We start from the raw sequence: 27,210 nt of genomic DNA, 5'->3' as shown, positions 1-27,210 counted from the left end.
ATAAAACAAGGTATGTATTGATTGCTTGACAAAAATGTTGTGACCAGAGGCTCCCAGACCTAACCCTGCATTTCCCCTAGGCACAAGGATTCAGTATTTGCCATTTCATGTATCTGGTGACTTTATAGAACATAACTACCATTAATAGTAAGAATTGACTGTGTTTTCTTTACGCCAAAGAAAGAAATCAAACCATATGTTAATTTTTGTTTCCTACTTTTTTTTCACTTAACCTTATGTTCTGAACATTTTTCAGTGTCATTAAATATTTTTAAGATATGACTTTTAGTAATGGATTCAGCCAAATGGAGCTCCATGATTTATTCATTTCTCTCATACTACACTTCAGGTTGTTTCAAAAGATCATTGCAGTACACATATTTTTGTGTGCCTCACTCATTCATTCATTTATTCAACAAATATTTATTGAGCATCTGTTATGTCTCAGGCCTCTGCATAAGGATACACGAATAATAGAGACCAGTCTCTCCCCTCATGAAGCTTATCACCAACTGAGACAGATAATAAACAAGAATGTATGCAAATAATTTATAATGGTAATAAGTGCTAGTGGAGACAAGATCCAAGAGCTTCGGAGACTCCTGAGGGCCTGACCTTGATCAGGGAGGAGTCCCTGAAGTAACTGGAAGGTACTGGAGTCCTGGGTTAGAGGCAGAAGAAAGGGATCTTTCTTTTCTCCTCCTTTCTTGCCCACCACCCCACAGCACAAACCAAAGGAGTCAGAGGGCTGGGCCTGCCGTATGCTCGGACCCCAGGGTCAGGCTCCCATGTAGCTGCCTGCACGCAAACCAGCACCACCCTTTCTTCTACCCCACCAGAGAGAAAGCAAGGCATGAGAGGAGTGGCAGTTAGGCCAGGCAGAGGTACTCCTGCCAGGATGAAGTCCTGCACCTAGCAGCCCGTGGACCCAGTGGGATCAGATGGTGGAAGCCAGAGGTCATATGTAACTGTGAGCCTCTTCAGCGTGGGGCCTAAACTCAGCCACGAGCTATCTTACCACTGCCTGAGCCACCCCGAATGCAGTCAAAACTCTCTCCCCACTGTGCTTTTTCTCCAATAGAGGGGTTCTCAAAATCATCCTTCACTGCTATTAGAAAGATGGATTCAGATGGCTATTTAGGGGCATCAGTGTACAATGTGAGAACACGTTGGTAATATTGACTCAAGAACCAATTAAAATGGTACTGTCCGTCTCTTCACCTAGGCTACTGCCCTGCTGCGGGGTAGGGTCTGGTACCCCGGACCTTCTCAACAGAGGCTTTCTTCCTGTGCCAAAAAAAAAAAAACAACAACAACTAAAAATATCAGTGGAGCTCATTCCATGCCTTGAGAAAGCATTACTTTAAGAGGTCCAAGGGTCCACTTGGCCAGGGAATCTTCGAAACCGTTTTCTGTGAGAGAGTTCCTCTATGAAACACAGCCCCAGAAAGAACTTGTGACAATTTGAACATCAAGGAATAGGGACATGAAAGATGAATTATTGGGGGATTACTGGAGGGAGTGTCAGTGTGAATTTTATCAGCCAGTATTTAAAAGAAATGCAATATGTACTTTCTAAAACATTAAAACTAAGTCTAACTACTAACTAACCATTGCCACTAGAAGTCTTGCCTGCTCGATTTCAATGGACAGATAAGACTTCCCTGTAACTAGCCCAGGAGTGGTGTGGTTTATAACACATGGCACTTAAGTGCTTAGAAATATTTATTCTTGCAAAAGGATTAACTTTGGCATACCACACATCTGCTTATTAGCAAATTCTTTCTTAGTACAAAAGAAACTTCAGCCAGTTTATAAGCTAAACTGACATCTATTCCAAAGCAGTAGTGCCCAAATTAGTAATGCACATAGGTGATTTCTGTCCAGAAGGCCTCAATGCCCACGTTGCAAATTAAGTGTTTTTTTTACTAGTTATGTACTGTGATTCTCTAGAAAACCCAATGCTGACAACATATAAACTAATCCTAATAAGGTTTCTCAAAACATCCTTACAGAAACTTCACATTCAAATCTGAGTACACTCCAGGCTAATATTAGCTGATGCTCACCCACAGTTTTCACCCAGAGATGAAGTTTGAGCCTAATCTGGCACCTCACTCAGCTTGCTAACAGGCCCTAGGTGAAAAAGAGAGGGGGAAGAAAAGGTGTTCCTTGCAAAATCAGGGTCAGACTTGATCACATTTTGTGTTTTTGTTATCTGTTAGTCTAAGTGAGATGCACAGTTGCCCTATGTTTTAAATAGAGCTCCCACCTCACTATCATAGCAACATAATGATTAACCCCTTCCAGATGCATCATCCTTTACAAATTAGTAATATTTTATTTACTAGTTATTTACTCTTAAAATGCTTTCCTGTAAGTTTTCTTGCTAAAATTCAACATGACTTCTTGCCTTTCAACTCCACTGCCTTCCCACCAAGGCCTTTTCCATTTCATTACAACTGGTCAACACATCTTCAGCCTGCCCAATCCTCACACTCCGTGGGCTACCTTACAACAAGTTTGTCCTTTGCTCTGCCTTTGGCAATGTCTCCAGACCTTCCTTCCAAGAAATTGTCAGGTTTCTGAAATGTGGTCTATTCTTAGTGAGCCCCTGCTGGGGAGTCTTAGACTCACGTTTTCACATAAGTGACTCAGTAGTTTGGGCTCAATAAATAACTGCAATTTGTGTGTGTGTGTGTGTGTGTGTGTGTGTGTGTGTGTGTGTGGTTTCTCCTCAAGGACAGACTTTAACCTTATGAAGACAGGGTACCAAAGGATCTTTCACAACCAAAGTTGCAGTTTTAGGAAAACTGCTCTCACTCTGCCTCAGGTTTTCCTGAGTGCCTCTTTTTCCATCCCTGGCATTTAGAACAGTTCTCATCCCTGGCTGCACCAAAAAATCACATAGGGAACTTTTAAAAACCACAGATGCTTGAACCTCATCCCATACCCACTGAATAGAAATTCCTGTGAGCAGGGTCTGAGTATTGGTGTTCTTGATAGCTCCAGGTGAGACGTGCAGCCGAGACCGAGAACCAGCTTCTAGTCAGTTAGGACTGTTATGCTCATGTCGCTTTATCGAGATGTTTCCACTGAAACCCGTGGGAATGTAACATATGGCAATAATAATGACTCTTTGCATTTGCCTGGAGATTTTAATATTATTTGGTACTCTCACAGCTCATTTGCAATTTGCATAATTAATCAATATTTATGCAACACATACCGGGAGCCATTGTAGGTGCTACAACAATAAAGATGAAGACATAGCGATTGCCCTTCAGGACATACAGACTTGCAAATGAAGTAAAATATACTTCTACGCAAGTTACTGTAAATGGAAATACTGATATCCTCCTTCTTCAACCCAGTGATTCATCTTGCTCATCCCAGGAATATGCATATCCCACTCTGAGGCCACTATTTAACAGAATCCATGAGGTAGGTAGGGCAAATACGGATGGTCCTTGACTTACAACGGCATCGTATCCCAATAAACTCCTCATAAGTGGAAATTATCATAAGTTGAAAGTGCGTTTGATACACCTAACCTGTCAGACATCATAGCCTAACAACCCACTATGCCGTAAAGCATCACTTGTGTCCTCTCACCATCATGTGTCTGACTGGGAGCTGTAGCTAGCTGCCACTGCCCAGCATCTTGGCTGGTGATATGCAGCCAGGGAAAACATCGAAATTTGAAGTATGCTTTCTACTGAATGTATATTATTTTCACACCATTGTAAAGTAAAAAAAAAAAAAAAAAAATCATTAAATCAAGCCATTGTAAGTCAAGGACCATCTGTAGTAGGAAAACTGAGCCTCAAAGTTATAGAGTGACTCATTGGGGTCATGCAGCTAATTAGAGCATAGGAATGATGGGACTCATAACTAAGACTCAGGCCAATGTTCCACCCACTACCCCACATCAACTCCTGAATTATACTCCTTACCACAACTTCCTTTGAAGTTAACAGGATTTGGACAACATACAGCTAGCTGCCACTACACTGTGTAGCTACAACATACACAATTACTGTGTAATTGTGTCAATTACACAGCTCCTCCCCATATTTCCTGAACATGAGAGAAATTCTAACAGACCACTAAAGGACCATTAGAATGTCATTGAATTAGCACCACTATATTGAGATCTAGTAGGGAAATCATTTATTAAAAACAAATGAGGAAGGAAAAGTCTCAATGAATATAGAGGTATTAGCTTCTCTTTGAATGAACTATTATTTTCAAAGAAGACAGCAGGGAATAGTGTGGAGAGAGCACCAGCTATGGATCAGGAGACTTGAGTTAGAATCCTCACTCTGCCACTTAATGTATTTTCTTGAACTTAAAAAATTCACTTAAACTTATTCACCTGTGAAGTGAGGCTGGATAATTTCTCCTCCATAAGACTGATGTGAATACTAAATAAATACTAAATAAATTCAACAGGTTTTTTTTCTTTTTCCCTTCCTCAACCAATAGAAGGTCAGAAGTGTGCTAACCACTAACATTGGATTGAACATTGCATATAATTTCTTCCTTCGTGGATAATGCAGAAAGCATATTGGAATTTTAGAAAATTCCAGTGTTATTACTGTAAATTAAGTACTTGCTTGCTTCTTGTCAGAAAAAGTTGACTATCTTTTTCTGTATACAATAAACTAGCTTTTTTTAATGTACAATAATAGCTACCATTTATTGAAGGCCTACTAACTGCCTAGGATTTTATAGGTACTATACATATATTATTCATTTAATTTTCACAACACCATTTGTAGCAATTATTGTACTAATTCTTTAAAAAATATTTTTAGTTGTAGATGGACACAATACCTTTATTTATTTACTTTTGTGTGGTGGTGAGGATCCAACCCAATGCTTCACACATGTGAGACAAATGCTCCACCACTGAGCTACAACCCCAGCCCCTATTGTGAAAATAATTAGTAGAGGATCCACAAATAGAATTCAGTCCTATTTTTCCAGAGTCTTCTCTCATAGCTATTCTGTTAGGCTAAAGGCATGAATCTAAAACTTTCATTTCACAAACTCTTTCACAGAACACTAGTTACTTGAGATAAAAATATTCACTCAAGAGTCAAGATTGTCTATCACAAACATCTCCCAACAAAGAAAAGCTCAGGACCAGATGAGTTCGCTACTGAATCCTATTAAATAGTTAATGAAGAATTAATGTCAATTCTTCTCCATCTCTTTCAAAAACTCATTTTATGAGGCCAGATTTACCCCTGATACCAAAGTTAAAGACACCTCAAAAAAACTACAAATAATATCCCTTATAAACATAGATGCAAAAATCCTCAACGAAACCCTAGCAAACTTAATCCAACAACATAGTAAAAGGATCATACACCATGACCAAGTGAGATTTGTCCTTGGTACTCAAGGGTGGATCAACATATGAAAGTCAATTAATATGATACATGATCATAATAAAAGACAAAATCATACAATCATGTCAATAAATGCGGAAAAAACATTTGACAAAATTCAACACACTTTCATTACAAAAAAACTCTCAACAGACTAGGAATAGAAGCAAACTACCCCAAAATACTAAAGGCTTTATGCATTTAGCCCACAGCTAACATCAAACTCAATGATTAAAAGCTGACAGCTTCTCTGAGATTGGACACAAAGCAAGGATGCCCATTTCTGGCCACTTCTATTCAACATAGTTCTAGACAGAACAATTAAACAAGAAAAAGAAACGAGAATCACCCAAATTGGAAAGCAAGAAGTAAAACTGTCCCTGTTTGCACCCAACATGATCTTATATATATAGAACTCCCTAAAGATTCCATTTTCTTAAAAAAAAAAAATTACAACTAATGTGCAAATTCAGTAAGGTTGCAGAATACAAAACACATGAGTGGGACGGCATCAAATGTAAAAGCTGTTTCACAGCAAAGGGAACATCAACAGAATGAAAAATCAACATACTGAATGGGAGAAAATATATGTAAACTATATATCAGATGAGGGATTAATCTCCAAAAATATATAGATGATTACCACAATTCAACTTTATTTAAAAAAAAAACAAACTAATAACCTGATCTTAACAATGAGCTAAGGACTTGACTAGGCATTTCTTCCCCCAACCAAAAAAAAAAAAAAAAAAAATGTACAAATGGCCACAGGTGTATAAAAAAAATGGTCACTGTCACTAGTCATCAAGGAAATGCAAATCAAAACCACATGAGATATCACCTCACACATGTCAGGATGGCTATTATCAAAAAGATAAAAATCAGCAAGTGTTTTAAAAAATGTGAACAACTTTGGTAATAATGCACTATAGAGCTACCATATAATTCAACAATCCCACATCTGAGTATTTATACAAAAAAAAATAATTGAAATCAGGATCTCAAAGAGATATCATCACCCCCATGTTTGTAGCAGCACTATTCTCGATACCCAAGATGTGGAAACAACCTAAATATCTATTAGACGAACAAAGAAAATGTGGCATGTACAGACACAATTGTACCCAGTAGAATAGCATTCAGACTTTAAAAAGAAGGAAATTCTGCGACATGAGACAACTTGGATGAGACTTGACAGTCACAAAGAGACAAACACTGCATGGTTCCACTTTTGTATGAGGTCATCTCAAATGGTCACATTCATAGAATCAAAGAATGCAATGGTGGTTGCCACGACTCAGCGTAGGGGAAATGGGCACTTACTGATCAACAGGCATAGAATTTTAGTTAAACACGAATAAGTTCTAGAGATCTGCTATACAACATTGCACCTATGTTCAACAATAATATATTGTATAGTTAAAAATTTGTCAAATGGGTAGATATCATTTCGAATGCTATTACCACAATAAAATGAATTTTTAAAAATAAAAAATATGTACAGTACCTATGCATAGTTTTAAAATAAAAACATGTATGCGTGAATATACCAAAATATACCCCACAATTATATGTAATTTTAATGTGTGACCAAAAACATAAAAACTAATTTTAAGGAGATTGGCAAATCGCAACTACATTAAGAGTTTCAAAAAAATAAAAAAGCACATTAGTATTATTAAAGATTTTGTGAAGCCCTGCAGGAAAGAAATCAATTTGTTTTGACTTAACTCAGATTTCTCAAAAGTATTTGACCATAGAAACCTTTCTGTTTTCCAGGAATACATACCAACATCACACAGAAACAACTTTTAACAAAACTAGTTTGGGAAATGCTTATCTCTAAAAACCATAAGACTACTTCCATTTGATATATTTTGTGGTATTATCGGAAAGCTAAAGACAAATGAGATAGCGTGTTCTCCTAACCCTCTGTAAGATTTAGTAGGTACAGAACAGGGAAGATTATATGGCTCTTTCCTACAGCGTAATTCCACACAGATAAGCCTTTTTAGTCTTTATCACTTACCACTTATCAAACTTGGTCTCTTTCACAAACACAAAATTTGTTTTGGAAAAAGGAAAAACCAAATGTATTATTAAGTGGTTCTAAACATCCTGAAATTAAATGATCCCATTTCATGTGAGCTTTTCGGAAGAGAAGAAATGACTGTACCGCATACCAAACAACTCAGAAGAGAACACATCACTTCTTACACAAGTGCTATGACTAAGGAGAGCTCGCTCCTCACAGAGAACTTTCAGTGGCAGTGCGGCAGGCTGACTGGGGAGTGCTGCCTAGCAGAGGGCTGCATATGGTAGTCATCTGCGATTCCCTGTGGTCCCCACCAGGATCTGGGGAATGCAGAAGGATGTCACAGTGAGGACCATGTAGACAAATACAGGTAGGGGCTGCAGCCAGGGAAAACCTGGAAGACCGAGGTTCCACTACTGGTCTGAGCTCATGGGGCAACCACTCATCCACACAATGTGGATTCAGAGCTTAAGTTCAAATGCACAGGTGTCCCTCTCCAGCAGTCCACAGAGGCTTTGAGAAATTATGGTCAGAGGCACTGGTTTCCTCCTGGTGGAGTTTGGCTCCACTTTTTTCTCTAGAGACAAAAAACATGGTTGTAACAGGACATTAATATAAAAGAGTAACGTAGCATGTTCTGTGTCTGATGTAAAGAGTTCATTTATCTTAGAGGTCTACAGAGCCATTACTACTTACAGATAGTATCCTCCACCATAATCCTAGAAGAAAATAGGAGAAAAGAATATTATTTGGTGTTGCATTGTATTCACCCAGAGCCTCAAATTTGGTTACTGTGCCTCTCATTTATTCTTCATCTAAAGAAATTATTTCCATTTTTTCCATTTAATTATAAATACATTTTCAAATCACACACAAAAATCTGATTTTCTCCTGGTCAGTGACCAGAGGCCTCAAATTCTTCCACTTTTAAAATTTTACTTTAGTTATGTTCAAAATAGCCTGAGTTTGGAAGATGCTGTTGATTGGGCTTGATGGTTAAAGCATTAACAGGGGATGTTAAACTTTACAGAGCATTCATCAACAGCTCAAGTCACTAGTGTCCATGATGGACAGAATCAGGTTGCTTTCCCTTTCTGGGGTAGGAGAGTAGCCTAACAACTCTGATTATCCTCAGGCTATTGCTCCTGGTGCCTTAAAAGCCACTCCTGAAATGTCACTTGCTGTCACCATCATGTTCTGCCAGAGCTGCCAGCAGCGTGGTGACTTCTGAGTTGTCCAAATAGAGGAGGAAAAAAAAAAAAGGAAGATGAGCCAGGAGTGGCCCAAATTATTCCACATTGTTTTTAATAAAGCTTTTATTAAAATATAATTCACCTACCATTACATTCACTCTTTACTGTATTCACAGAATTATGTGACCATCACTATGTTCAAATTCTAGAACATATTTACCATCCCCAAAAGGAGTTACATCCCTATTAGCAATCATTCCCCATCTCTCTCTTTTATCCTTGCTTTTTTCTCTTTCTCCCCAGACTCTACATGTAATATTTCATAGAAATAGCATCATAGAGTACCTGGTCTTTTTAACTTGGTTTATTTCACTTAGTTACATATGTTTTTATTTTACCACGTGTGCCTTTAGTGTCATTTTGAAGAAGAAGCCATTGCCTAATCCAAGGTTCTAAAGATTTTCTTCCATGTTTTCTTCTGAGTGTTTTAGCATTAGCTCTTTTGTTTAGGCCTGTGATTGTTTTGTTTTGGTTTTGATACTGATGATTGAGCCCAGGGATACTCTATAACTGACTGTATCCCAACTTTTTTACTTCTATTTGGAGACAGGAACTCGTTAAGTTGTCCAGGCAGTCTTCAAATGTATGATCCTCCTGCCTCAGCCTCCCAAATACCTGGAATTAAAGGCATGCATCACTGTGTCTAGCTCTATGACTAATTTTAAGTTGTTTTATATTGTGTCAGGTAAGGATCTAGCTTTATTCCTTTGAATGTGGACATCCTATTATCCCAGAATTTTTTGTTGGGTAGCCTCTTTCCACCTCCTTTGGATGTTCTTAGCACCCTGTTGAAAATCAGTTGACCATAAGTGTGTATTTCTTTTTTTGTTTTTTTTTTAATTGTAAACAGATATATGAAAAAATGTTCAACATCTCTAGTAATAAGAGAAGTGTGTATTTCTGAAAACCTGCAATTTTATTCCATCAATCTATTTATCTATCTTAACTAATATAATTTGGTAGTAAGTTTTAAAATCAGAAAGTGTGAGTTCTCCATCTTTATTCTTCTTATTCAACGTTTTGTTTCATTTTTGTTGCTGTTTGTTGTTTGGTTTGGTTTGGTTTGGTTTGATTTTGCCTATCCTGAATCTTTTTGCATTTCCATGTGAATTTTAGGATTAGCTTGTTAATAGTTGCAAAAAAAGGCAACTGAGATTTTAACAGGAATTATGTCAATCTGTAGATCAGTTTGGGGCTTATTGCCATCCTAACATTGTTTAGTTTTCTAATATATAAACATGAGTTGTCTTTCCATTTGCCTGCCTATTCTTTATTTCTTGCTATGATGTTTAGTAGTTTTTAGCATGAGAGTCTTAGTTCTAAAATCTATTCCTTGGTATTTTGTTCTTGAAGCTATTGCATAAATAATGTTTTTTCTTAATTTCATTTCCAAATTTTTCATTGTCGGTATGTATAATTACAACTAATGTTTACATACAGTCAGTCCTCCATATCCTTGGGTTCCATACCAAAAGATTCAACCAACTATGGATTGAAAATATTCAGGGAAAAAATTGAATCTGTGCTGAACAAATAAAGACCTTTTTCTTGTCATTATTCCCTAAACAGTAATATAGTATAACAACTGTTTGCATAGCTTTACATTGTATCAGGTATTTTAAGTAATTTAGAGATGTTTTAAATTTTGTGGAAGGATGTGCATAGGTTACATGCAAATACATCAAATGCATCATTTTGTTTAAGGAACTTGAGCAGCCATGATTTTGGTGTCTGAGGGGATTCTGAAACCAGTCTCCCACAGATACTGAGGGAAGACTGTTTTGAATCTAATATAGACTTCATTAACTCTTAAGTTTCTGTGTGTATATGTTCCTTAGGATTTTCTATATATAAGATCAGCTCATGTAATCTGCAAAGATAATTACTTCTTCCTTTTCCATTGGAATGCACTGATTTCTTTTTCTTGCCTTGTTATCCTGGCCACCACTTCCAGTACAATGTTGAATAGAAGTAACAAGAACAGATTATCCTAATTTCTCCTTTGTTTTCAAAGGATAATATTTACTGGATATAAAATTCTTGATTGACAGTCTTTTCCTTTCAGTACTTTGAATAAGTGCCCTCTGAATTCCATGGGTTTTGATGCTAAATTGATTGTTAATATCACTTAGGATCCCTTGAACTTGATGTGTCAGTTTTGTCTTCCTATTTTCAAAATGCTCTCTTGGACTTTAGCTTTGAACAGTTTGACTACGGTGTGTCAAGGCATGGATCTCTTTGAGTTTGAAAAGGAGTTCATTGGACTTCTTGGATATGTAGATGAATATTTTTCATCAAGATTGAGAAGTGTCCAGCTATTATTTCTTCAAGTATTCTTTATTTCCCCTTCTTTCACTCCTTCTCTCTCTAGACCTCTCATTATGCATGTCTTATTGCACTTAATGACGTTCTATAGATTTCTAACACTGATTTTCTTCATTTGTTTCTCAAACTCATTAATTTCAACTGAGATCATATTCTTTGCTTATTCTTTCTTTTGTTGAGATCCACAGTAATAATTTGATTTCAGTTTTTGTACTGCTCAACTCCCCATTCCCTATTTTATTCTTTTATTGTTTCTCTTTATTTGCTGAGACATTGTTTTCATACTTCAATCCTTTAAATAATCCTTAAGTAATTTGAACACATTTATGTTAGATGGTTTAAAGCCCTTGTCTATCAAGTTCAACATACACAGCAGCCAGATGGGTTACATAGTGACAGTTCTTTGTTGCTATTGACTTTCTTTTTGCCTGTGTATAAGCTATACTTTGTTCTTTCTTTGCATGTCTTCTAACTTCTCATTGAACTCTACATATTTGAAATAATATATGACAGTTATAGAAACCATATGACTCCCTCCTCTCTAGTATTCATTGTTGATGCTCTTTGTTGTTTTTGCTGCTGCTGTTTATTTAATGATTTTCCCATACTAATGCTATAAAGTCTGTCTCCTCTTTCAGTGCAACAGAAGGACGTGCTCATTTAGCTTAGTGGACAACTAATGATTAGACAGATTTCCTTAAGTGCCTTGAACCAATAAGTCTCTGAGCCATTGCCAAGGGCTCTGCGTGTATATGGGGTAAACCTCAATGTTCTGTCTGACAGTTTATAACTCTGCCTTTGCCTTCACATCCAGCTTGCACAGAACCATAAGGTCAGCCAAGAGTGAGTGATTAGGGTCTCATCAGGTCCTCCGTGGGCATGTGCACAGCCCTGCACATGTGCATGTTCATCTAGATTACCAGAAATATATCCGAGCTTTTCAAAGGCCCCTTGGACATCTCATTCTCCAGTTTTTCCTGTGATGTTTTTAGTCGTCCCATATTTAGCCTTCACTATCATCACTGCTTCTGGAAGCTTTGATGTTAAACAAGTGCTGCTGATGGTACAACAAGTGCCCTGGGGACAGGGTCTGTTCCCATCAAGTGCACTTTTAATATAGGCAAATAAATACAAGCCTTGATAATGGAGCTTTTCAAGGAGATTCCAGACAGTTAAACAGTGATGGTTCCCTGGGAATGAGATGTTTTGGTTGCTCCAAACCTGTTCTGCCCCTTCCATGACTGCTGGGCTGCTGGTTTCCACAGCTACCACGGTGGCAAGGATACTGTGGCGCTGTGACAAGGCAGATGGTAATAAGGCAAGTTAAAATGCCACCACGCTTCTTGTTCTTACTGACAGCCATTTTCAAAACAAATGCTTGTTGTATTGTTGCAAGCTTTGGATTATTTTGCAAAGTTCTGAACAGGTTAATTTTGACCCATTTTGCAAGTGTTCCTGCTTTCTGTGAAAGAGTGAGTTTTCAGAGGCCTCACTGCCATTCTGGAAGTACTTCTCACAAACATAGTATTTTTTATTTTTAAGTCTTTCAGAGCTTCAAGAAAATGAGATACATTAAATAGCATATCCAAAGAAGGTGTGATGAAGGAGGGCTAAAGAGAATTAATGACTCTCGAAACAAGCCTATTCATTTATGAAATGTTGATATAATGTCCATTGCATGTCAATCACTGTTGTGGGTAGTAGGTACACAAAATGAAAAAGTCTTAACACCCTACAGGAGATTCACATCCTAGAAAGAAAACAGTTACCTAAATAACCAAAAGTAATACAATGTGGTATTTATTATAATAGATGAAATAGCAAATTTTGATGAGAGAGATTAATTCAGTGTGAGAAGCCTATGGAGGAGGTGAGATAAGAGCCAAACATGAGTGCTAGATTGTAGTTTGCCAAATAGAGAAGAGAAGCAGGGATCCGGGTAAAAGGGGGACATCTCCAGAGCCCTGAAATTGTTGAGACATTGGGTAGTGCAGGTTGACCAGTGCCTGAGAAGAAGTTATGACGGTAAAGAGAACATAAAGTGAGACTGTGAGGGACTTTGGTGGAGGCTGGCCTTGGCTAAGAAAGACTAAGTTTAAACTTCAATTCTTTAGATAATGGAAAGTTATAGAAAGCTTTTAAGTAGAGAAATCATTCAATCATTTGTTTATTCAACAACTATTTATTAAGTGCCTTGTGCACTGGGCACAGTTCTAAGCATTGGGAATACAGTAGTGGTCTCAACTTCATGGGGTTTATCTTATCAATGGGGGAAGAAACAGAAAGAGAAAATATTAAATATACGACATAGATTTAGACTGGAACGAGCACTATGAATTAAAAACAGGGGAAGGCATGAGAGGCTTGGGGAGAACTTTGAAGTCAGGAATATAGAAAGCTATGTAGGAATAGTCAAGGAAAGCCCTCTCTGAAGAGGAGGACGTTTCTGAAATAAGTGAGGGAGAAAGTCATCAAAGATCTGAGGAGCAGCAAATGGAAGAGGAACAAAGGCACATTCGACTGCTCCTAGGCAATGAGGGAATGGAAGGAGGGTCTGAAGAATCACAGGAGGTTTGGGGAGTGAATGAGGGAAAGAATGATAAGAAACGAAGTCTAACCAAGAAGCATGGGTCAGAAAATGGCCTTACGAGGCAAGGAAAGGAGTTCAATTTTACTAGGATAGGGAAGTAAAGACAGGGGAGGCCATTGGAGAATTTCAGGTGAGGAAATAACATTCTCTAATCTACACCTTCAAAAGTCAATGATTGCCTGTGTGAAAATGGACAGAAGAGGGGCAAAAGTGGGAGTGGAGGACTAGTTTATTAGATTATGGTGGCCTGGATGGTGATTCAATGGAGCTGGTCAAATGTGCTGGGATTTAAAAACTATATGTTTAAAATCAAAGCAACAAAATTTGCTGAGGGGCTGGGTGTGGTGACAGCTGGGGAGGCTGATGCAGGAGGATTACAAGTTCAAAGCCAGCCTCAGCAACTTAGTGAGGCCCTAAGCAACTCAACACAACGGTCTCTAAATAAAATATTTTAAAAGGGCTGGGGATGTGCCTCAGTAATTAAGCACCCTGAGTTTAATTCCCTGGTACAAAATATTTTTTTTGCTGAGGAATTATTAGAGAAAAAAATATAGAGCCTGATTCCTAGGTTATGGGCATAGGCAACCAAATGTATGGTGGTATGGATAATGGAAAAGGAGGAGACAGGAGAAAGAAAGAGGGGCAGAGGGGAACCAAGGGCTTGTTCTAGAGCTAAGTCTGAGATGTCTTTTAGCTTTTTAAATGCAGATGTCAGGTGGGAAGGTGGATATTTGGTCTGGTGCTTAAGAGAGAAGTCAGAACTGGGTATAAAAATATAAGATTCATGAATTTAGAGTCGGAATTTGATGAATCACCTAGGGAATGAGTGCAGTGAACAAATTTGTCATTTATGAATAAAATGATAAGTCATTTTAAGCATCATTTTTGTGTAGTCTGAGTATGATTTTTATTTCTCCTTTTATATGCCCCAATCTCACCATCGGTATTTTCTGCTGCTTCATTATAAACCAATTAACTTCATACGGTTGCTATTAACAGTAATAGCTGTTAAGTGCTTCCTCAAGGCAAGCGGTGGACACAGAACTGTATAAGAAATTTTCTCTTTCTGTTCTTATGCAGAAAGCTTATCAGCTGTGGAGCTCCACATTATGCTGTTCTGCTGTAGTTCATTATTCTTAACAAAGGAAAGTGTCATTGCATATAATAGAACCATATTTTGTGTGTTATAGGTCACTTTCATTTGGAATATTGTTAGGCAAACACTTTTTTGTCTCCTTGTCCCATCTGGAATTTGAATATTAAAAATTTTGGAGCAGGCTCAGCATTTGCATTAACAAATAATGTACTTTGCCTTCCTACTCATTGAACTATGGAAATTGGTCCGCACTATTATTTGATAATCTGTTTCAAAATAATGTCTCAGTTTGGGGTGGGAGCTTAATTTCCCTATGTGATAGAAATTATTTAGTGAATTGATTAAGAAACAGAAGGAACTTGTCTCAATTCTGAATTCCTTCCCAGAAGCCCTTAAAGCCTTCTCAAAGAAGGAAACTTTCTTTTGATACCATTAGACATTCTCATATCTAGCAAAAGAATTGCATGACCTCAATATAAAACTATCAGTTTCACATTTGTGCCCCTGATGTGATGTGTCTTTGGGTTGACAGTATATAAGAACAAGGTAAAACTGGCCAATGGGGGAAAAAATAGAAAGGACAGACAGGATGACTTGAGGAAATCTACCTGGGTTTCCTGAGTTTGAATACACTAAAACACTTGGAGTTAGTATGTATTTTCAACATTTTGTACATAAGGAATTAGAAAAAGAAATAGTCTCACAAGGAAATATATATTCTTCAAACCCGTATTATCTACCTTATTGAACAGAAATAAATGACAATGAAAAATGGCATTTATTTTAAACATTCGAAGGATACTCTGAGAATGTGTCAAAAGGAGCCACCTGGAGGGGACATCGGCACATTTAACCTTGGAACAATATGCAGGCCTTTCTGTGACGGGGCTGCACACAATCTCAGCCCTGCAGTGGTGACTCGGTGTCCTGTCCCAATTTTAATTAGATGTGGCTGCCTTCTTTTCCTCCTTTCCTGAGAGAAAAAATGGGGGGAAAGGAAGAGTCCAGTCTTAAGTGGCAACATCTACGCCTGAGTCCACCATAGCCCGTTCTTCATTTGCTGAAATGCTGGTTGCTTGCTTGCTGTTCAAGTGGGAATTGAACAAGACGGCAAAACATAGACCTATGGCTAATGAATGAAAAAAGAAACAGTTTCTTTGGTCGCCCCAGAGACATTAGAGCAAAACAGGGCAAGGAGAAGGGAGGCATTAGAAGAAAATAAATGGCCCTGAGAAAAGGAAGGACGATGAAAAATGAGAAAGGCTAGGATTTATAGAACTAAATGTTAAACCATCAGGCCATGCTGCCCCTTAATGCCAAAACAAGTCAAGGGTGGTGGGGAATGTCTTCTGGTTTTGGGGTTTGTTTTGTTTTGTTTTAGTATTGGTGGTTGGGAGCAGCAATGAAGTAGTGCAAAACCAGTTTATCAGTTATCCAAAAAGTTATTTCTACAAAGTCACCATAATTTATAGTCTGCCTCCTGCATTCAGATAGGAGGTGTGTTTTTTTGCATTTGTTAATGAATTACAACACAAAAGTCATTGAAAACTAAGCCTTTAGGAAGCTTTGGGTTTATCAACTGTAATTGTTTTATATCAGTCAACCAAAGCCTTCCTTGCATATCAAGGACATCATCTTTCAATATTAACACCCCCATTAAATTCTGAAGAAGAGAACCCTCAGGAAATCAACCCTTGTGCGAAATAATAACTGTCGTGTTTTCTATGAATTTCCAAGGAAATCCTATTTTTTACACAGAAGTTCACAAATAAATCAGAACTCAATGTGTATATGCAACATTCATGTTATGATCTTAAGACAGAATTACACCAATTTAATTCCTTTTGTTGTGCAGTAATATAATTAGGTTTGCCTTTCTGATGAAGTAATTAGAAACAATGTACAGAGAGCAGGGCTTTATGTCCTCAAAGGAAAGCCAGCAATAATGCCAGTCATGAACCAGGGATCAAACACACTAAAACGCATTTGGGTCCCCTTATATTCACAATAATAAATGGTTAAAAGTTGTAAAAAAAAGGGGGGGGAAGGCAAAATGTGTGTATTTCAAAGTTGCACAAAGATGCCTCTGGGGCTATGATATTATCAAATATTAATATCACACAATAAAATTACAGAAAACTCCAAGTAATGAAAAATACCATTCTCAAGCAGGGCTGCCACTTGAGGGTAGATACACCAGCACTGAACAATTGCAGAGTAATTCTGAATGTGTGAGGGGAAAGGACAAACTGAATCATGGTTTCCTTCTTGATATCATGGAGTAATAAAAATTGCAAGAGCAGATGCCCTCACATTTACTTGAGGTTATAGGAGGAAAACATTTTTGTGCCGTAGATTTTTTTAAGATACATTTGGAAAGGTATAAAAATTTAGCTCAGACTGTAGAATTTATTAATATTTAAGACTTGAAACTCTCTGGAAGGTACTATACTAAATGTCCAAAAATCCCTTCACATTAATCCTTATAGCTACCATCTTCAGAGGTGGGTTTCCATTTTCATTTACAAACACTTTCCTCAAAGTGATTTCCTCTGAGAACATATGCCTTATAATCAAAGCATACCAAAGCAAGCAAACAGATCACAGCAGCAGGCCATCAGGGGACCCTGAAGTTCATTCTTCTCTCCTCTGCTCCTCATGCAGCAAACAGAAGACAGGCATGGGAAGGGGGTGATGTTCCTTATATAATTAAATGGTGCCCAAAGGGTCAAGCATTTTCTTTAAAACCTCATTAGAACATGGCAGTAATTGACAGGGTCTATAGAAAACGTGCTGAGCTATGTGAACAAGTAATATAACATTATGGCTATTAAGATGAATCCCAGCTGCAAAAGAAAGAGGAAGACCATGGAATGCATGCAAGAGGTCTGAGATGATGCCTCCGACCTCAGTATCACTGAAGGTGTACTACAGGCCCCGCTTCAAGTAACTTTGCAATTCTATTAGACCGTGAGTTTGTTGAGAGCAGGAACTATTGTTTATTACCTTGGCATCTGGGGAACATCCTTGGCATATGGTCTACGCTCTGGCAAGTGGCAAGTGTTCCCTAAATGTTTGTTGAATAAATGGAGAACACGAAAAGAGGGAAAGGGAAGGAAGAACGGAGGGAAAGAGGAAGGGAATTTCAAGAAGAAAGAAAGAAAGGAAAAGATGACAGAGGAAGGAAGAAAGAAATGCTTTTAAGAAGACCTAGAAATTATTCTCTCTCCCTGTAATCACCAAGTAAATTGTGTGTGTGTGTGTGTGTGTGTGTGTGTGTGTGTGTGTGTGTGTTGGATCTTGTTTGAAAATTGAAGTTTTCATTAACTTGCTTCTATCCGTAGCTTCCATCAACTGATGGAATTACTCCCTAATTCTTATGAAATCTAACATACCTAGCACTTAGTAGAACAGCAGTTTTTCACTTCAAGCTATGCATTGAGATAGTGGCAGAAGCGACACCTCTAAGGAGAGGGCACTGCAAGTCAGCCCCTTGCTTCTAACTGCAAGCAGCTGACGAGGTAGGTGGACCAGGACTTGATAAATGTTCTGTGCTTAGTGATACTCTTGGTTTTGGGGCGTAGGTACATCCCACGTTCACTCTCAACCGACAACTGGTGGTTTTATCTGGATTCAGATGCTCAGCCTTTGAAGCACATCTGAAAGGACTTTTTTCAAACGATCTAGTGAACATTGTGACTTGATTCCTCTGTTATGTAAGAAGTGAAACTTGTAGGAAAATTACAACAGAGTAAGAAGTCACAGGCATGTGGGGCTCACGACGTTTCCTGGTGTGCATCACACGACAACTTTCATTGATCCTTCTAGAACTTAGGCCAAGTTAGGGCCTCTGTTAAAAATCATGGACCACAGAACATCAAACAGAAAGAAGTTGTCCAAGCAAAAGTTTGGTTAGAGACAAAGCAGATGCTCCGAAATCTCTATCTCTGAGAATCTTCTAAAAATAGAACACACCCACTAATGTGGATTGCTCTGGATAATTTTGATGGTTTGACTTGAAGGCAAAGAATCAGAGATGACAGAATTGAATTGGAATCAGGCTCTGACTCTGGTACAGATCGGCTGTGTTACCTTGAAAGAGTTCCTTGGCCCCCAGAGATTCAGACTCCTCATCTGAAAATACAAGTTAAAATAAAATGTAATCTTTCAATTAATTTTTAATTCACTCAAATGTTTGCTGTGTACATAGTGAGAAAGCATTTCAGCTACAAATACTCAAAAAAAAAAAAAAAGAACTTTGGATCACCACATATTCTAAGTGTACAGAACAGTGTATGGCACATGGAGAGTCCTTCAAAATCTTTGGTAAATGATGTTATCTAGTTGGTATAGTTTGGATTTGGAATGTCCCCCCCAATCTCATGTGTTAAACTCTTGACCCTCAATGCAGCAGTGTTCAGAGGTGGGGCTTTCGCTTTGGGGATATGATTGGGTCACGAGTGTTCTGATCTCATCAAAGTATTAATCCATTGATGAATAGATAATTGGAGGAACTATTGGGAGGCGGTGGAAACTATAGGAGGTGAGATCTCATTGAAAGAAGTAGGTCATTAGGGATGTGACCAGAAGGGCATGCCTTGTTCCTGGCCCCTTCCTATTTCTCTCTCCCCCTCCACCCTTCCCAGTTTCCATAAGGTAGGCAGTTCTGCTCATTGCAACCTCTCTATCATGATGCCCTGCATCACCACAGGCCTAAGAGCAATGGAGCCAGCCCACTATGAACTGAATCCTCTGAAAACATGAGTCAAAATAATTGTTTTCTCCTTTAAGTTGTTTTTGTCTGGAATTTTGTCACAGCAACAAAAACTGACTAACACATTATACCGTAGGAAAACAGACTTCATGGGTTTGATATCCAGCTCCTCTGCTTCTTAACTGCATGACCTGGGGGCAAACTACTCTACCTTTCTGTGCCACAGATTTCTTATCTATGAAATGGAATAGCAGTAATAGAATCTACTTTATTGTAGCATGTGAGGATTAAATAAAATACCATAAATGAGCTACTAAGAACAGTTAGATTCCACAAATACTAGTTGCTTTCAAAGTAATAATAACAGTAGTAATAATAGTAGAAAGCCACTGGACTAAGCACTAGACATACAAAAATGAAAAAGACATGGGCCCCACCTTCAATGAGTTTTCTTACTGGAGGGTCCAACTTAAGCCAAATTGGCAATTATAATATGAATGTAATATTAATGCAACAACAGGTGACTATGGAAGTAAAAGCAGGTGTTTCACTACACAGTTGGTGGAATCAGTGAGTGTTCCCTAAAGACAGGATATATGTGACCTAAAGTAAGTTTCTGTAATTAAATCCTTCCACCACGATGGAACAGAAACCTGTTTGTGGTCATCACATATCATTGTCTGCCAAAATTTCCAGATGAATCACAGGACATGCCTATCAATATGGTTCCCTTTCTCTTCTTTGAAAGATACTTTCTATAATTCTTACTTTATAATATCAAGTAGGGTGTACAAGACCTGCTTAGCAAGATGCCTTCAACTCCCCTTTAGACCAAGCTCTAACACAGTGGCTTTAAGACTGCATTGCACTGAGCCCTGGGGTCCTACAAACCTTCCTTGGGCACAACCTGCTTTAAGTAGCATGACCTTTGGACTAAGAGAGCAACTCCAGAACCTCTGCCTTATAATGATAAAAAAATGTGGGAATTGAGTTATGATTTCTTTAAAAGTGAACACGCCTCTGTAAAAGTTAACAATAATGTTTAAGTTTAAAATCCATTGCCTTAGAGATTCTTCTAAGAAGCATCTTTCAGCAAGACCATGATTCCCTGCTCCCGGGAAATGCAAATGCCTGGCAAAAGGAGATTTTGAGAGGCATCTAAGCAATGAGTTTTATCCCTGGCATATTTCCCAGGCTACCATGGCAAATCAAGCAAGATATTTCTTTTTAATGCAATATTTCAGGGAACATGGTACAGTGAATAAAACATCAAATTTAGTGAACAGTGAAATATTACAAATCCTCTTAAAGTATCGATTCATGATTTTCTTACTTGGTTTCAAAGTGGGTCACATATTCTAAAGTGTAAATTGAAGTTCACATAAACAGATTGTAGTTACAGTACACCTATATTAGGGGAGAAGCAGTGATCAATCCTTTGATTCTACTCCATTTTTAATCATTTTCATGTCCAGGTTATTTTTAATTTCTTTTTTAAATTGGAAGAGACACTAAGTGGTGAGGGATAGGAGGAGTTTCAGCCCTTATCTCTCTACAACAAGCAAAATATGGCACCAAATCATAAATACTCCAAAAGCCTGTCAAATACAAGTGGTTCTATCATAAATGGAGAAATACACTCTAAAGTAGGATGAATAAAAACCATTTAAATAAAATTCTCCCTTTACATTTTAATCTCACTTAGTAATATTCTTAGGTTAGCAATACATTGATTCCCCAGACTATTCTTATGACATAAGCATGTACAAGGAAAGATAAATGACACCTATCCGTGCGCTTCCATCTAGCTGACCCTTAGTGAGCCATCATGTGTTGAATTGATGAATTAATTTTTACTATAACCTTCCTCATTTTCACCATTGAAGAAACAGGTTGAGGAGATGTTCAATGTTCCAGATCTAACAAGAGCGAGGATTGAAACCTGGTTTGTCTACTAAGATACTCATACTCTATTCATTATGTCAGAGTAATTGGCCCAAGAATTGAGTGTGCCCATCTGGTTTGGCTTGAAGTATGTCCTCCCCAAAATATCATTGGTTGAAGTCCTTACTCCAGTACTTCAGAATGTGACATTACTTGAAGCCAAGGTCTGTTTAGAGGAAATCAAGTTAATCTTTAGTATGGAGTCTCCTGCAGTATGACAGGTCTCCTTATTAAAAAAAAAAAAAGGTGGGGGCAGGGCTTTGATCCATGGCATTTGGGACAATGTCATGTAGTAACAAAGGCAGAGATGAGTGGTGTTTCTATAAACCACAGAGTGACAGAGATTGCCCCCAAGGCACATGGAACAGATTTCCTCCCCAACCCTACCAATAAACCTTTACCTTGTACTTCTAGCCTCTAGAACTGTGAGACAATGAGTTTCTACTGTTTAAGCCACCCAGTTAGTGGTACTCAGTTACCACGGTCCTCACTAATGAATATAGCTTTCAGATAATTGGCTGTGGTTAGTGGGCTTTCCCCAATTCCTAAAGCTATTAAAATGGAAAGTCTAGAGTGAGGTCACCTGTTTGTGTGCCCCTGCCTTTTCCTCACCTCTGGAACTTGCCATTGCATTTTTCTACACTCCCAATTGCAGATTTTTGGAAATACAGCCGAGTACTTCACCAACCACACAGCTTCCATTCAGTCACTCCACTTTGAAAGAGACCCATGAAAATATGAAGTTGACGTTTTGCTGGGTTTTAAATAAGTACAAACTCAAAAGGAAAAATCTCGCCCAAATGACAAAGTGTTCTTTTTTTAAAGGAATCTACTTAGATAGTTTTGAAAGACAGGCAATTGGAAAGTGGGTGTTGGGGTCAAGGAGGTACAATGTGTTTAAGAGTCCCATTGTAAATCAGTACAGATCCAGCTTAAGAATTGAGGGCTTCTGATTTTGTGTGAGAGTTTAAGTAGGTTGAATTATGCAATAACTATAATTTCCATTTAGTATGAGTATGTTCTGTACAGAGCACACAAATGATGACATCCCCGCCCTTGATCATAGGCTCTCCCTTGTTACGTACTTAAATGGATCTGTGTGTGCTCGATTCATTGAAGTGCTTATTGGAAGTCATTAATGGCTGGCTCTACTGGGAACAAGCATTATCACAGATTAGATATTTCTGGAATAGGATCACACAATCCTGTTTTTCATTTTTACAAAATCTTCCTTCATAAAGATTCGAACACATCAAAATAAATTCTAAGTGAACAGAAGAATTAAAAATAAAAAAAATTTTTTTTGAAACTTGGGGGGGGAAAACAAAGCCAAAAAGTCTTGCCAATCTAGAAAGCAGAACAGGATTTTTCTCAGGGGAAAGAAAAAACTTCTTTTTTTTTTTTTAACATAATCATACATGTAAAAAAAGAGGAAGTGCCTCCTCTTTCCATCCCCTTCTCACAACCTCTATTTACCATCTCTACTCTACTGGGTTTCCTTCTATTTGTTTATTGGATTTTTAAAATTGGTACTTTATAGATATATGGAAAGGTGGAATTCACTGTGGTATATTTATATATGTACATAGCATAATTTTTTTTCAAATTCATTCTGCATTTCCTTCCCTTTCCTGTCCCTCCTCCCTTCCCTCAATTTCATCGGTCTTCCCTCGATCTTTGTCTCTTCACATTCGTTTTTTTTTTTCCTTCACTTTGCTCTATCTTTCACATTTGAGAGAAAACATTTGACCCTTGATTTCCTGAGTCTGGCTTATTTCACTTAGCATAATGCTAAGTTCCATCCATTTGCCAGAAAATACCGTAATTTCATTCCTCTTTATGGTGGAGTAAGACTTCATTGAGTGTATATACCACATCTTCTTAGTCCATTCATCTGTTGACAGGCACCTAGGCTGGTTCCATAACTTGGTTATTGTGATTCACACTGCTATAAACATTGTGTCTGTATCACTATAGTATGCTGATTTTAGTTCTTTTGGATAAATATCAAGGAGAGGGATAGCTGGGTCATATGGTAGGGAAAAAAACACTTTTAAACAAATTACAAAGAAAAGACCAACCAGTGTGTTGAAAAATACAAAATTTTGTCTCAAATAAAAATGAAAACATAAGCAACAGACTATGGGGAATATTTTCAAAATATTTTGGTGAGCATCAGTCTTTTCTAACTTTTATTTATTCTTTTTACATGAGAGTGGAATTTATATACAAACATTGAATGTATCTTATTCTAATGAGGAGCTCAGTCTTGTGGATGTACATGATGTTGAGATTCACTGTTGTATATTCATATATGTACATAGGAAAGTTATGTCAGATTCATTCCACTGTCTTTCCTATTCCTATACCCCTTCCCTTCATTTCCCTCTGTCTAATCCACTGAACCTCTATTCTTCTGGCCCCCTCTTGCTATGGGTTAGCATCCACATATCAGAGAGAACACTTGACCTCTGTTTTTTTGGTGGGATTGGCTTATTTCACTTAGCATGATAGTTTCCAGATCCATCCATTTACTAGCTAATGTCATAAAGTAATTTTTCTTTATGGCTGAGTAGTATTCCATTGTGTATATATACCACATTTTCTTTATTCATTCATCTGTCGAAGGGCACCTAGGTTGGTTTCATAGGTTAGCTATTGTGAATTGTGCTCCTATAAACATTGATGTGGTGCATTACTATAGTATGCTGATTTCAACCCCTTTAGATACATACCCAGGAGTGGTAAAACTGAGTCAAATGGTGATTTCATTCCTAGTTTTTTTTAGGAATCTTCATAGTGCTTTCCAGAGTGGTTGCACCAATTTGCAGTCCCACCAGCAATGTATGAGTGTACCCTTTTCCCCACATCCTCACTAACATTTATTGTTACTTATATTCTTGATAATTGCCCTTCTGACTGGAGTGAGGTAAAATCTCAGTGTAGTTTTAATTTGCATTTCCGTAATTGCTAGTGATGCTGAACACTATTATGTAATATTCTTATAAATCAGTAAGAAAAATGTAAATGGCCCTAGAGACAATGGAAAAAAGATATGAACAAAATCAATTCACAAAAGAAGAAACACGTAAATTCCATAACATATAACATGCAAACAATTGAGAAAATAAAAATTTAAATAGTATCTACTACCTTCTCCTAGACAGCATGGTCAGTTGAGTCTTTGTTTTTTGTTTTTTGTTTTTGTCTTTGTTCTTTTTGAGGTTATTTTTCTGATTTTTGTTTTTGTGGTGCTGGGGATTGAACCCAGGGCCTTGTGCATGTGGGGCTTACACTCTACCAACTGAGTTGTATCCCCAACCCCAGCATGGTCAGTTGATATAGACCCTCTCATATACTAAAGGAAGTGGAAAAGCAGTACTCCACACCTGAAAATAAACACAAATCCTTATCTCAAGAGCTTTAAAATGCACATACTCTTTAAATCCAAGAATATATTAAAGAAACTCATCAGTAGCACCACAGATATTGATACACACAAGAATGATCATCATGGGATTCCTTGTAATACAGAAAAAAATTAAAATGGTCTAACATCAGGGAGGTGATTCAATGCACTGTGGTACATAATCAGTTGACGTATCCTCTGATTCGACTCATTTCCCCTCTTGCTACTGACTAGCTTCCTCGCTGGCTACTCAGTGTTTTCCGTGCCACATAGCTTGTTTAGTCACAGCCTCTGCTTACTTACATCTTCAGCTTACACATAGTCCCCTTAGCCTCCTCTACTTCATCGGTCCTTTTTTTTTTTTTTTTTTTTTTTTTTTGCATTTTATCATTCTTCTTTTCTCCACAATTTGTATTGGTGCATTATAGTTGTACATAATGGTGGAACCTGTTATTACTCATTTGTACATGCACACAATATAATTTGGCCAATATCCCTCCTCAGCACTTTCCTCCTCCCTCCTGTTCTCCCATCTCCTGATCTCTTTCCTCCATTCTACTCACCTCCCTTTGCTTCATCAGTCATTTTTGATCACCTTCTCAGTGTCTGTCCCCATAATCAATTGCCTGATTCTCTTCCTACTTCCAAATGTAAACTTTGGAGGGAAAAAAAACACTCATCTAGCCAACTTACTACCCCTCTGCATAGGGGCTGGGGTTCTGGGAGAATACAGCTGCCCAGGCAGGAGCTATGGACATAGTAGGTGCCATTTTGGCACCTACCTAGTTCCAGTGCCTCTGTGTTCTCATATCAAAATAACATCACATTGATCTCAAATTACTCCTCTGCTTTTCTTTATCCATTTTGCTTAAAAGGGCAGGGGTCATGATGTATTTAATTTTGTAAACCCAGTACCTATTATGGTTCTGGCACTCAATAAGTATTTGTTAAACAATTGAATTGTTAGAAGAATTAAAGAAAATAATGACTGTTGGCCCCTACAGTCATATCTGGCATAAGATACTGCTCAACAAACGTTTGTTCCTTTCCTCCACGCTCCTCATTTTCCCAAATCCCATTCCTCCTTTGTTCATGCAGGATTTACTTCACTAAGTGGTCCCCAGACAAGGTCACTCACTAATCTCAGAGCTGTAGGGCATTTGGGTTACCATGACCATGAGATTCATTAACTGAGATAAATAACTCTTCAACCCGAATGCTTAGAGAAGTTCAGGTGATAAAAAATTAAAAAACAAAACACAATTAGATAGAAGGAATACATTCTAGTGTTCCTTAACACAGTGGGATGACCATGGTTCACAATATCATACTATATATTTTATGAGAAAATGCAAGAAAGGAGCTTGAAGTCTGCAAATACAAAAAAAAAAAATGATAAGGAGCTGGAAATACTAATTACCCTGATCTGGACAGTACACATTGTATACATGTATTTGCACTGTACCTCATAAATATGTAAAATTACTATGTGTTAATTAAAAAGAAAAAAAAAAGCTTTCCAAATTTGTGATCTTACCATTTGTACTAGTTTGTTTTTTTATATTTTTTCCTCTCTGCATGTGAATGGAAATTGAGCCTCAGAAGGGCTAAACCTCTGAGTACCAATAATATGCTTCCCACTGTCCTTTACTGGAAATTTGGGCATTAAAACACTGGATTTTCAGGGACTTTAGCTCTCTGGAGCATAGAGGGGGAGGGTGGGGCCCTGACACTTCCTGAAGGTGATATAGGGTGGGATCGAGCTTCTGGGATCCAGACTGCTAGATGGGTGACATTGAGAGAGTTGTTGAACTTCTCCCTAGTTAGGTTCTCCATTTGTCGAATAGTAACAACAGTAGTTAAATTTTAGAGTTGTTGTAAGGGTTACGTGAATTAGCATTGGCCAATACCTATTATCTAATAATGACCTTGAAAAGGGTTGCTGGTATCATGGAGGACAGCGAGGCACCAGGCATTGTCCTGCACATGCTCTCTCAATCTTTGTAACACTTAAATGAAGGGTGATGTGTCACACTGTGACGAAAATGCCAAGGATCAGAGAGGTGAGGGGCATCTCTGCTGCTGTAACCAAGTGAGCTCCAGCACTATGCCCTGGTAAGACTGTTTGGGCAGGCAATGCCAATATTTTGTTAAATATTTTGGTATCTCCCCTGGTGGCTCTTGTTTGTCTCTCGTGCCCAATGTCATACTGTAATTCCATTCTGAAAAGAAAACTCTGTTCCTGACCTGTTTGGTACGTATCCAAACATGTGTGACCTCTTTGAGGACATTTCCACATGAATGGTGTTCATTTACTCAGTAACAGTTCAAAATCATTTCTTCCCGCATGGAATATGTTGGATAAACTGCTGCTTCCTGCCTCCTCCTTTTATCGCCTCGCCTTAATGTGGCTGTCAGAATGGAGAGCAGCTCTTCACGGATGTA

The 27,210-nt window shown here is 38.0% G+C and overlaps 1 protein-coding gene across 14 annotated transcripts in view; it reads left to right on the top strand.

The window, feature by feature from the left end:
* The window catches only part of Anks1b (ankyrin repeat and sterile alpha motif domain containing 1B), a 1,141,006-nt gene that overhangs the window by 962,996 nt on the left and 150,800 nt on the right, over window positions 1-27,210 (top strand). The window lies entirely within an intron of this gene.

The sequence above is a fragment of the Sciurus carolinensis genome, chromosome 4, assembly GCF_902686445.1.
Source record: "Sciurus carolinensis chromosome 4, mSciCar1.2, whole genome shotgun sequence".
NCBI classification, from domain to species: domain Eukaryota; kingdom Metazoa; phylum Chordata; class Mammalia; order Rodentia; family Sciuridae; genus Sciurus; species Sciurus carolinensis.
This window is presented reverse-complemented; position numbering and strand designations above follow the sequence as displayed.